Source organism: Hibiscus syriacus, unplaced genomic scaffold (assembly GCF_006381635.1).
Source record: "Hibiscus syriacus cultivar Baekdansim isolate YM2019G1 unplaced genomic scaffold, ASM638163v2 tig00002799_pilon, whole genome shotgun sequence".
NCBI lineage: Eukaryota > Viridiplantae > Streptophyta > Magnoliopsida > Malvales > Malvaceae > Hibiscus > Hibiscus syriacus.
In genome coordinates this window covers 308883-320094 of record NW_024061945.1, presented here as the reverse complement: position 1 = coordinate 320094, position 11212 = coordinate 308883, and the positions used below count along the sequence as shown (strand labels likewise).

The following is an 11212-nucleotide window of genomic DNA, read 5'->3' as shown; positions in this document are numbered from 1 at the left end:
ATGAATCCTTATGCTCTCTTAAACGTCCCTATGTGAGTTTCCTTACTGTTACATACACCATTTAGCTCCAATGTAGCTCCCAAGTGTTGTGTGGTCGAATGTACCTTCACAAAGAAAACACAATATAAGCTAAGTATTTAAATAATAATGATGTGCATATTATAAATATGTGGACTATAAGTTATAATAATAACTCATGCATCATATGATAATGAATGAAAATTATTATTATAACTATAGATTATATGCTTGAATATCAATCAATGATGCAAACCAAATGACATAATGAATGCACAAGTTATGATAATTCAAGTATAGTCTATTATACCAATGTATGCTCTTAGTAATATATAGTACATAAATGAGTAAATATAATATAATATAAAGTAAGGTACAACTCCCTTAGATTGAGCTTGATGAATCTTTAATGATTTGAGTGTATCATGAAGAAAGTTGGTTCTAGGCATGATCACATCAAAATCTTATTTAACCCATAATAAATGTTCAGTTTAATTAAACAAAATAAAAACGTGTTTCAAATATCTTATAGGCATCTTCAAATCAATTTTCCCCCTAAACCCAAGCTGTACTCTTGTTCCTTGGTAGAAGAATATCAATTTGTCTAGATTGTCTCTGTCCATCAAGAACATCGGCATCCTCCTTAATATGGTATGCATTACCCCTGAAACGCTGAAGAAATAAACAAAATGGCTACTGAAAGCCAAATCCTAGGAATGTGTAGCACGATTTCGCCGCTGAATATCTTTCTAGCAGCAAACACGAACCAGATTAGTAAAAACCCAAGGATGATGCCGGTTTGAGTTTTCGAAATGATGGGAGGACGATGGATGGGACCCATATTGAGTTACTTTTAGACTCGATGAAATCGACGAGTGATTCAGTGAATCGAGTGAAACCGGCCTACTGCATTCGTTCCGAGTCGTCTTTCAGTGATTTGGCGGTGGGGCCGACGAGGTGGAAGTTGGGAAGGGAAATGACATCAAGGAGGTTGAAAGAAGATTTGGATTCGCGAAACTCGATGTCGTAGAAGAAGAGCTTGGGGCTGGCTGAGTAGTGGTTGGCGATGACGAAAGAGGCGACGACAACGAACTCTTGGCTGAGATCGTGGAGGCTGAGGTCAGATTTATCACGGAGTTGAATGGCGTCAAAGAATATGAGCAGAGAGTAAGGGCCAGGGTTTTTGGCGACATTAAGAATGTGAAGACAGATTGATCGTCCAAATGGATGACCCCCGATTTCGATTAGGATTGAAAGGCGAGGAGGTGGTCAATCAGGCATGATTGTGATTCAGCTTTTGAAATTACAAGGGAGAGTGAAACGACGACGAATGATGATAGTATGAAGAAATTTTCCATCAATCTGTTGTAGCATCAGAAGATTGTTCACTTTCATGCATTCACTTGGTCATTTTTGTTTACTTATAGGGTATTGAGCCCTAGCTCGTGCAGTTTAGTTTTGAAAAAGTTCTAATATTAATTTCGATATCTTGTGTGTTTAATCAATTTCTTTTATATATTTAGTTCACAATTTTGTTAATTTAATTGACAAATATTTAATTAAAACCAAATAATTTGATTACTTACTTCCTTTGAAAATCTTTTGTTTGTTATTTTAAGAATTTCTTGTATAAAATAGCTTCAAATTATGAGTTAGGTTCTAAATTAATGTTGGTTTAAATCAGGGATGATAATATGACGGGATGAAATAAAGCATGATTTTAACTTTATTTGGTTTTATTATCACAAAAATTAATTTGATTCGAATTCAAAAAAAAATACTTGATATTAAAATCTTATGAAAAATCTCACTATAGGTTGATCTTTAAATTTTATTTTATTAATATACTTTTATTAAAATAAAAATGCTTATTATTCAACCTAAAATTAAAATAAATTTTAATTTAAAAGTATTATAATTCTAGTACTAATTTTTAAGAGTTAAATAAGATTTTTTTACACAAAATAACCAAGTAGTATGCTTGGCTTGGTGGCAAGGGCCATCCCATTTCATGCCCTTACACCAAGTTCGAGTCCCCTTTCATGCACATATTAACATTTTATTCGTTCTTGCCAATGCGCGCCCAATGGGAGAGTGACATGTGTCACTCTCTTATTGGTGCAAAATTCTAATTGAAATTAAATTTTTAAACAAAAAAATTACTGACTTGTCAATTCCATGTCATCATATATTAGTGACGTGGACACACCACATCATCATCGCTGTCCACCTGTGCTTGCTTAGTCAGCTAGAGCCATTGACCGTCAGTTGACTGACGGTTTCCATCCAATGGGGGCGACTTTTGAATCAGATTTAAACGTTGTGGGTACAACTGCTCCAAAAAAATGATTTGGGTAACAAATGCATATAGTGTCAAACGTTAGGGGTATTTGTTTGCATTTTGCCTTTAAAAAATAGTTGAGTGATCAAAATGGAACCCAAGAATAATTCGGTGATTAAATACGTAGTTACTCCAAAAAATAAAACAATACAAAAATTTAAAAAAAATAAAATTAAGACTTAGATTCTAAATTGATCCTCAAATATAGAGGATATTTAAAATATAGTGATAATTTTTTAAACATATGTAGTGATCAAATTTTAAACATGTATATATCTATTTATATTAAATAGAGGATTAATTTGGATCTAATATATTAAAAAAATAATATCATTAAAATTAAGATTATTATTTATTTTTTTAATACATTAAATTTAATTTACTCATGTAATAAATAAAATATATTTATAATTTAATTAATGCGTTCTAAATATACTTTAAGTCAAATTCAATTTAACATTTATATCTCAAATTGATGGATAGGTTACATAAAAATTAATTAAGACATTAATTTAAAATTAGAACAATAATTTAAGGATGTTTATGCCTTGATGATTATGAAAGAAAATTTTATTATCGGAAAGGCATGAGAGTGTATAAAAGTTCGTTAGTAACAAAATCAAGGCTCTATATATATTATTAAGCTAAGGTGATTACAAAGTAGTATTTGTTTTAAATACTCTCAGTCATTTGACATTAAACTCTCTATCACCCTGCTGCAGTCGCTGGTGCTCGAACCCGTGACCTTAAGAAACAATAACGATTCCTTTAACCACTGAGGTAAGTTGGTTCGCACATCAAGGCTAGATATTGATATTTGACTTTTTAACCTAATTTTATTTGATTAGGTCAGTTATTTAAAAATCAATTTGTATTGGAACTGTTTTAGAGTATGGTCGAGATGAGTTTCAATTTATGATAAAAATTTGATCTAATGTAATAATTACAATCATATTCCTCTTTATATTATTTTTAATTTAAAATTTATTTTATTTAATAAAAATAAATAATAAATATACCAATCGAGTTTTGGGTTAAGTAGAATCTTCTTAAACTCAAGTCGAGTTGGACAGGAATGGAGTTGGGACAAAATATTATGGGGGCAAAATTGTTTTATATCAAAGAAACAAGAATCTATTAAGTATTTAAATAAAAAATTGGGAGGATCAAATATCTTATTTGACTAATATTTAAACTACAAAAGACTTAAAATACTATTATACCAAAAAATTTGAGGAGGACAAGTACAATAGTACCTCCCAATCCCCGAGTAGTTTCATCCCTGAAGTCAGGTGTGGGTGGATGGCTTTACAATTCAGTCAAATTCGATTGATAAAAAATTTAACTTCAACAGACCGATGACTATCCTAAATAAATTTATTATATGATAATAATATTTTAGAAAATAAGATTTAACCGTCAAAATTAGGAAAGGGTATACAATTATATTATTTTTTGATTTAAAAAGTTAAATAGATTAACAAATTCGAAAACTTGATTAATTTTTCAAAAGTTAAAAGTCTTACTGGCATGCAATCTTTAGGCCAAAATAATTGAAAATGTTGAGGGTTATTGATGTAAAAAGACAAGGAACGTATCTATTTGGTAGATGATACGTGGATATTAGGGTTGTTTATGTAACGCCCCAAATATCAAGTTAATAGTTTGGGCTAATCTGGAATTGCTTAAACAACCCCATTAAACCTTGTTAAGGAGTTTGGTCTATTTGGGGATTTGATTTGGGCTTGGATTGAGCCCAAATGGCCTTAAAATGATGACTTTGAATTATGATCAAAGCTTGAGGGACCAAGGAAGTAATTATACCATTTTTATTTTCAAAAGCTAAAAACCATTAAGGTTTGATGATATCACGTCTGAAGCATTCTTCATATTTCTTTTTCACCATTCTTCTTGTAATGCCCCAGATCTCGGGTTAGGAGTTTCAGGCTAACCTAGGGTGGAATTTGGTTTAATTTTTTGGTTTATGGAAAGCTTTGACCTAAGTTAGATTTGTTTTGGACTTGGGTATTAGCCCAATAATGAGAAAAATGGGTAAAATCAGGTTGAAACCATAATTAGAGGGACCAAGGAGATGATTTTGCCATTTTAATTTCAAAAGCCTGAAAACCCATTAAAATGGGTTATATCACATCTGAAGTATGTCTCATTTTTTCCTTCACCAACTCTTGTATTCTTCTTTTCTCTCCTCTTCTCTTCATCTACTCATTCATTCAAGTTAGAAAACTAAAGACTTTGTAGAATTTTAAGTGTCTTAAGGGAAAGCTAAGGTAAGAATCAACACCCTTTCACCTTTAGCTCCATTTTAACCCCCAAACACAAGGGTTCTCATGGTTTTTAAAAAATGGGTTTTAGGAGGTGATGTGATCCCAATCAGCCCTAACTTTCATCTTGATCTGATTAAATCATTGAAGTTCACAAAGGCTGATTCAAAACAAATGCCATGGAGGTGCCTTTGAGTTTCAATCCGATTTTTAGAAAATTTATACCTTTAGAAGTGTTTTTAAACCTTTATAAACCCCTATATTCATAAGGTAACCCGTGTATTTATTTTGTTTAGAGAAAGAGGTTGGAGAAAGCTCCAAAGCTAGGGGAAGGAAAAGCTTACCTTTGGTTGATCCATTGCCTTTCCAGTAGCTTAGACACTCAAGTAACTCACTTCTAACTCAATTTTACTATGTGTAAGTCATTTAGATGAAATAAAGTAGGATTGCATGAACTTGAAGTATTTCCATGGTAGATACATGATTTGTGTGTTTCAATATGTTTTCAGACTTATTTATTACCCATAATACCACATAAAAACACTTAATTATCAGTTGAGGACCTCATTAGGGTTTTAGGGTAAAAAGATAAGATCTTTTGAGCCAAAACAGGGCTTTTCGTAGTAGGGCATCGATACTGTAAGAACACTATCGATATTCTTCTTCAGCTAAGCTTAAAATAGGCAATTTTCAAAGGGTAGTATCGATACTCATTCATAGAGTATCGATATTGGGGTTCCTATCTCGATACTGATTACATTGGTATCGAGATTGAAATTCCATAATGTAATTTTGGTACCGATACTCACATAGAGTATCGATACCAAGTTAGGGGTATCGATAAAAATATGTGGGTATTGATACCAAGTGGCTCAGTATTGATACTGAGGTCCTAGTATTGACATTGATAGACAGTTTTAAATAGCTAATTAAAGGGATTTTAGATCAGAGTCGAGGTACCCCAAACACACCCGAGTAACAAAAAATAAGACTTCAAGCGATAATAATAAATAATATCAAAACAGTAGAAACAATAACAACTAGGTTTACATAAAACTAGCCTTGGTTGATGCTCGAGAAATAATAAGGACACCAGAGTTCCTTCTAGAAGAATATGACAGTCAGTGGATCCAAGTCAGTGCTATGACACTTCTCTGTCGACTGGGTGTCAAATACCCCAAGACTCGACGGAGTAAGTTGGCTGGTGTATGTTTTCGATGTAGAATTATGGATCTCACCCAAGTGTGCCCGTGAGTACATCGACAATGTTAGAGGGGTGCACGAGCTCTGAGATGCTAAATTCCTCAGCCGCACCATGATGATAGCCATAGATTAGTAGTTAAGTAGTTGTATACTTAGGCTTGTGCTATTTACCACTTCATTTAGAGAACGCATATAGTATCGTATAGTTATTAGTGAGCATTGAGCTCATAAGCTCACCATTCGAAATGTATTTCCGTGCGTTGGTTCTTAGGGGCAGTTCGCGGGGAGTTATCGTCACCAGACATTCCAGTGCAGTAGAATAGATTTTCAGAGACCTTTAGAGTTCGTCTTGAGTCATCTTTAGAGGGTATGTACTATTATAGACCCTTGTCATGTATTCAGTCGTAACTCTTTTTGGAACTCAGTGTTTTGTATTATTTTGTGGATGTATTTTGGGAGCCCCCCATTATTTTGTAAACCCAGTTTATTACGTTATATTTTATCAATATGGATGAATTATTTTCAATGATTATACACAGTTCTTAAAGAAAGAAAAATTGGGTAACTATTTCGGTAGTCTCGTGTAACATTGTGATCCATGGATCTAGTCAAACTAGATTACGGTGTTACATTTATTGTCTTATTCTTCTTCTTCCCTTTCAAAGCCTCTTCACATCATTTAACATATCAAGAAAAGTAGAAACTTTATAACATTTCAGTCCCTATTCAACAACCTAAAGGTAATAACTTCAATCCCCTCGTTCCAAGCTTCAATTCAAGCACTCTCATACAAGATTTGGCATTGGTCTTCAAAAATGGTTTTTGTGGAGGTTTAAAGAACTATGAGATTTTGATATATTTTTAGAGATTTTTAGCCTTATAAAGTGTTCTTAAACCCTTATTAACCTTTACATTTAGTTAGTAACTCAAGTGTTTGATTTCTTTCTTAGTGAGAGAAGTTAGAGAAAGCTCTAAAGCTATAGGGAAAGAAAAACTTATCCTGGGTTGAGCGTTGAACACTTCCAGTAGCTTAGAAATCAAAGGTTACACACTTATAACTTATCTCTACCATATGTATCGATACTGTAGGTTAGGTATCGATACTCTCGGGGTGGTATCGATTCCAAAGTTACAAATAAATCATTATAGCCATTTTTTGTATTTGTACTCAAGCGAGTACCTATGGTAGAGTATAGATACTCCCAGTAGGGGTATCAATACTGAGGTGTTTTTCAAAACATCGAGCCTAATTTTGGTATCGATGTAGCCAGGAGTATCGATACTACCTTTTCCAAATCAGCCATATCAGCCAGTAGGTATCCATACCAACAGGTGGGTATCGATACTCAAGGTTCAATATCGATACTGAAGGGACAATATCAGTACCAGTGGACAGTTTTGGATATGTAATCCAAAGATTAAGGTATTAAGCTTGAAGGGCCCAATAACATCAGTATATCTGCAGATAGAACTACAAGTGAGAACAACTAGAAACAAAAACAGCTAGGATTACATAAAACTAGCATTGTTTGATAATCGGGAAACAGTAAGGACACCCGAGTCTTTTTAGTAGAACACGATAGTTAGTTGGATATCCAGTCAGTTCCAAGGCAGTTCAGTAACCGACTAGGCACAGATGCCCTAAGACTCGACGGAGTAAGTTAGGGGGTATACGTTTCCAATGCAGCTCCAAACCTTACCCTAGATACCCAGTATTATCTCTGAAAAGCTAGAGGGTTATGTGAGCTCTGAGATGCAGAATCGTCAGTCGCACCATGATGACTACTTAAGCATGTTAGATCATTATTACCATGTCTTCATACCTATTGCACTTGCATGCTCATCTAGTGAATGAAACTTGTACATTATAGTTATTGGTGAGACACTAAGCTCATAAGCTCAGCGTTCGAAATGTGTTTCCATACACAGGTTCATAGGTGATCAGTAGTGGAGCATTATCATCGATAATAGTTCTAGTCCAGTCGAGGTATTTAGAGTACGTCTTGAGTTCTTCTTATAGGGCATGTACTATTTATGGACCCTTATGTATTCACTCATAACTCTTTTGATTTAAACTCAATATTGTACTATTTTGGTTATATTTTAGGAGCTCTCCATATTTTGTAATCTCATATTATTATCATGTTTTATTTTATTGAATATGGATGGATTTTATCAATTGGTTGTAACCAGATTTTAGGTAATTTTTTTTGGTTATCCACTTTGGTGGTCCCGTGTGACATCGTAATCCATGTATCTTTGGCTAAGACTAGATTATGGTGTTACATTTGGTGGTATCAAAGTGTCAATTTTAATTGTTTCTAGGACTCACAGGTTAGAGTCAGTCAGCGTCTATAAGTGTACATGCCTTTAGAGAGTCACGAGTACTTTAAACCTTTTAATGATGATAATAATCTCTTTTTTTTCTCATTTTAGACAAAACCTAAGGCAGATGACCCATCATATAGTCAGGATGGCAAAGACAAGAGTCATTCCTCACTATGAGCAGATACCGATAACGAGTTTGTCCTGGATACAAATGAGTCAGAGATACCAGTAGATGCAAGGGTCGAGGAGGCGACCTTCTTTAGGGACCTTATCTTCGTGCTTAGGCAGATCATTAGGTCATCGCCTAGTACTTCAACTGCACAACCTCCCCCACCAGTACCCACAACTCAACCAATAGCAGTACCCCATGAATCTTTAGTAGAGAGGCTCTATCGATATAAGACTATGAAGCTCTTCAGTTTAAGGTATGATGATCCCATAGCGGCAACCAGTGGCTCAAAGGGACTCTTCGCACCCTTAGAAAGCTGCACCTTACCCAGAGGGTAAACTTGAGTGTGTTACCGCCCTACTCAAGGATGACACAATATATTGGTGGGAGTTGATCGAGATGGATTTGGATCCAGAGAAGCCGATATGGGAGTAGTTCTTTTCATAATTCAAACAAAAACACATCAGAGAGGCTCACACTCCTGATCTGAGGGAGTAGTTTGTGTATTTGGTCAATGGAGACTGAACGGTGATGGAGTATGAGTGCGAGTTTTTTTGACTAAGAAGATACGTACATGAGTTTATCTCCATAGAGGAGTACTACTATCGCAGGTTCAAGGAAGACCTACACCTCGACATCTTTTCATATATAGTTGCCTACCCTCCTAGAGTCTTTGCTGAGTTATCTAGCCAGGGGAAGGAGATTGATAGGGTCCTCAGCCAGATGTCCAAGTATACCAGTGAGATTGTGGGGCAAATTAAGAGAGCCCCTGAGCCAGCGAGATTAGTTCAGTCTTCGGCCAAGAGAGCCAGAGACAGTCAGGGTTTGTGGAGACCCCCAATAGTGTAGTCTAGGAGAACATGATAAAGTTTGGATTGAGGGGTAAATATGAGTCTATGAGTAGGCCTTGACTTTAGCATTCATAGTTAGTGTCACTGATTCAGTGAGAGTCTTCACTCATCCCATTTGTGCTCAGTGATGGAGGAGGAACCTAGGGACGTGGCAGTAGGGTTCGAGGGGTTGCTTTTGTTGTGGCTCATTCGATCACTTCGTTTGAGATTGCTCAGGGGTGCAGAGAGTAGAATCAATAGTGACTCAGAGGTTAGCGCCATCAGTGTATAGAGGTCGAGGGCCAGTGAAGGGTAGTAATACATTATTTGGGTAACATAGTATAGGGATATTATTATCAATGGCCGATGTAGATACAAGGTTGGCCTCCATGTAGTATGTTTTGAGAGCCTACGAGGAGTACTATGCGATCGATGTTATATTAGGTACCTTTACAATATTCTCTATTCTAGTTATTATATTGATAGACCACGATTCAACAGAGGACCTAAAGATAGGTGTTCGAGTATCAAAACCCCTAGTTCTAGACGTTCTTGTTGACAAAATTCACAGACGATGCCCTATAATACCATAAACCGATCTGACCCGAAGATTATACGGTTAAAGCATTGTACGGACCTCCAAAGTGTCTAACCCTAAAATATTTTTCAAAACATTTGTAAAACTTCAATAACCACTAACCATATTGTAAATAAAAAAAATCATAATCTAAGTTTTACAAAAATAGGGAGTCAAGACATACTCTGAAACAATTGATCTAGAATTTATCGGTATGATAGGCTCTTTATCAATCCTCTACTGACCTGCACATGGAAACACATTCCATATGCTGAGCTCACAAGCTGAGTGCCACAATAATAACTATGCAATACTACATGCATTCATTACAAGAACATGTTAGTGCGTAAAGTCATGAGTATGTAAAAGTACATTAACAAACATAAGATAGGTCTAGCGATGTGGTCGAAGTAATTTTACGTGTGTCTGGGATAATACACCATCTTATCTTGAGAAGAAATGGTTTTGGGGTAAGAACCGAAATTTTATGTGCAACAAAACTTCTCTTCCTCGCCTATCCCTCTTACTCGAGAGTTTCGGGGTTAGGGCCGAAATTTTACGTGCATCGGAAACTCACATCCTGAACTTATTCAAGCATTGGGTGTGATCTAGAATTTTATGTGCATCGAAAGCGTACATGGTCAAACAAATATCCGAATATTTTATATAAAGGACGGTTATCATAATGCTAGAGTAACTCGGGTGTCCTGACCGTTTCTTGAGCATCACACAATGGTCAATCTTAAGTCATCCTCACTTGCCAGATTTTTACCTGTGTAATTAGTTACTTTAGTTGTTCTCACTTGTATTAGGGTACATAAATCTTGTATGGCCTTAAAACCCCTAAATCCGAGAACTTAAACCAATTGGTAATTTTTCCTAACTCATGATAATGGTATCGATACTATGCCAATAGTATCGATATTGATCTTTAGGTATCGATACTCAAAATGAGTATCGATACCAAAATAACTTTGACTTTTTGGAAAAACCTTTTGTATTGATACTCTTATGGAAGTACTAATACTCCTATATTTGGGTATCGATACAACCCTGAGTATCGATACAAAAAATGGCTTTGATGTTTTGAAAAATGCCTTGGTATCAATACCCCTATGGGGAGTATCGATACTCTACCCCTGGTATCGATACTCTCATGAGTATCGGTACCAAAAATGGCTACTGAAATCCTAAAATTGTCTCTGGTATCTATACCACCCCTTGAGTATCGAAATTGGACCACGAGTATCGATACTCCTTGAGAGAGTATCGATACTACCCTTACAAATTGCCCTTATTTTTACACTACTCGAAGAACAATATCAATACTGTTCTGTTAGTACTGATACTCATAACTTGAAGTGCCATGTTTTGGGCACACAATTGTATCTTAAACTCGTTCATTCACTCCTCTAAGCCTAGCCAATGTTATTAGGGTCTTACTTAAGGGCTTAAAGGTTAAAA

The 11212-nt window shown here is 35.3% G+C and overlaps 1 pseudogene; it reads right to left on the bottom strand.

Annotated features, from left to right (window-relative positions):
• Window positions 1–509: 509 nt before the first annotated feature.
• LOC120151083 lies at window positions 510–1376 on the bottom strand (annotated as a pseudogene).
• Between the last annotated feature and the right edge of the window lie 9836 nt (window positions 1377–11212).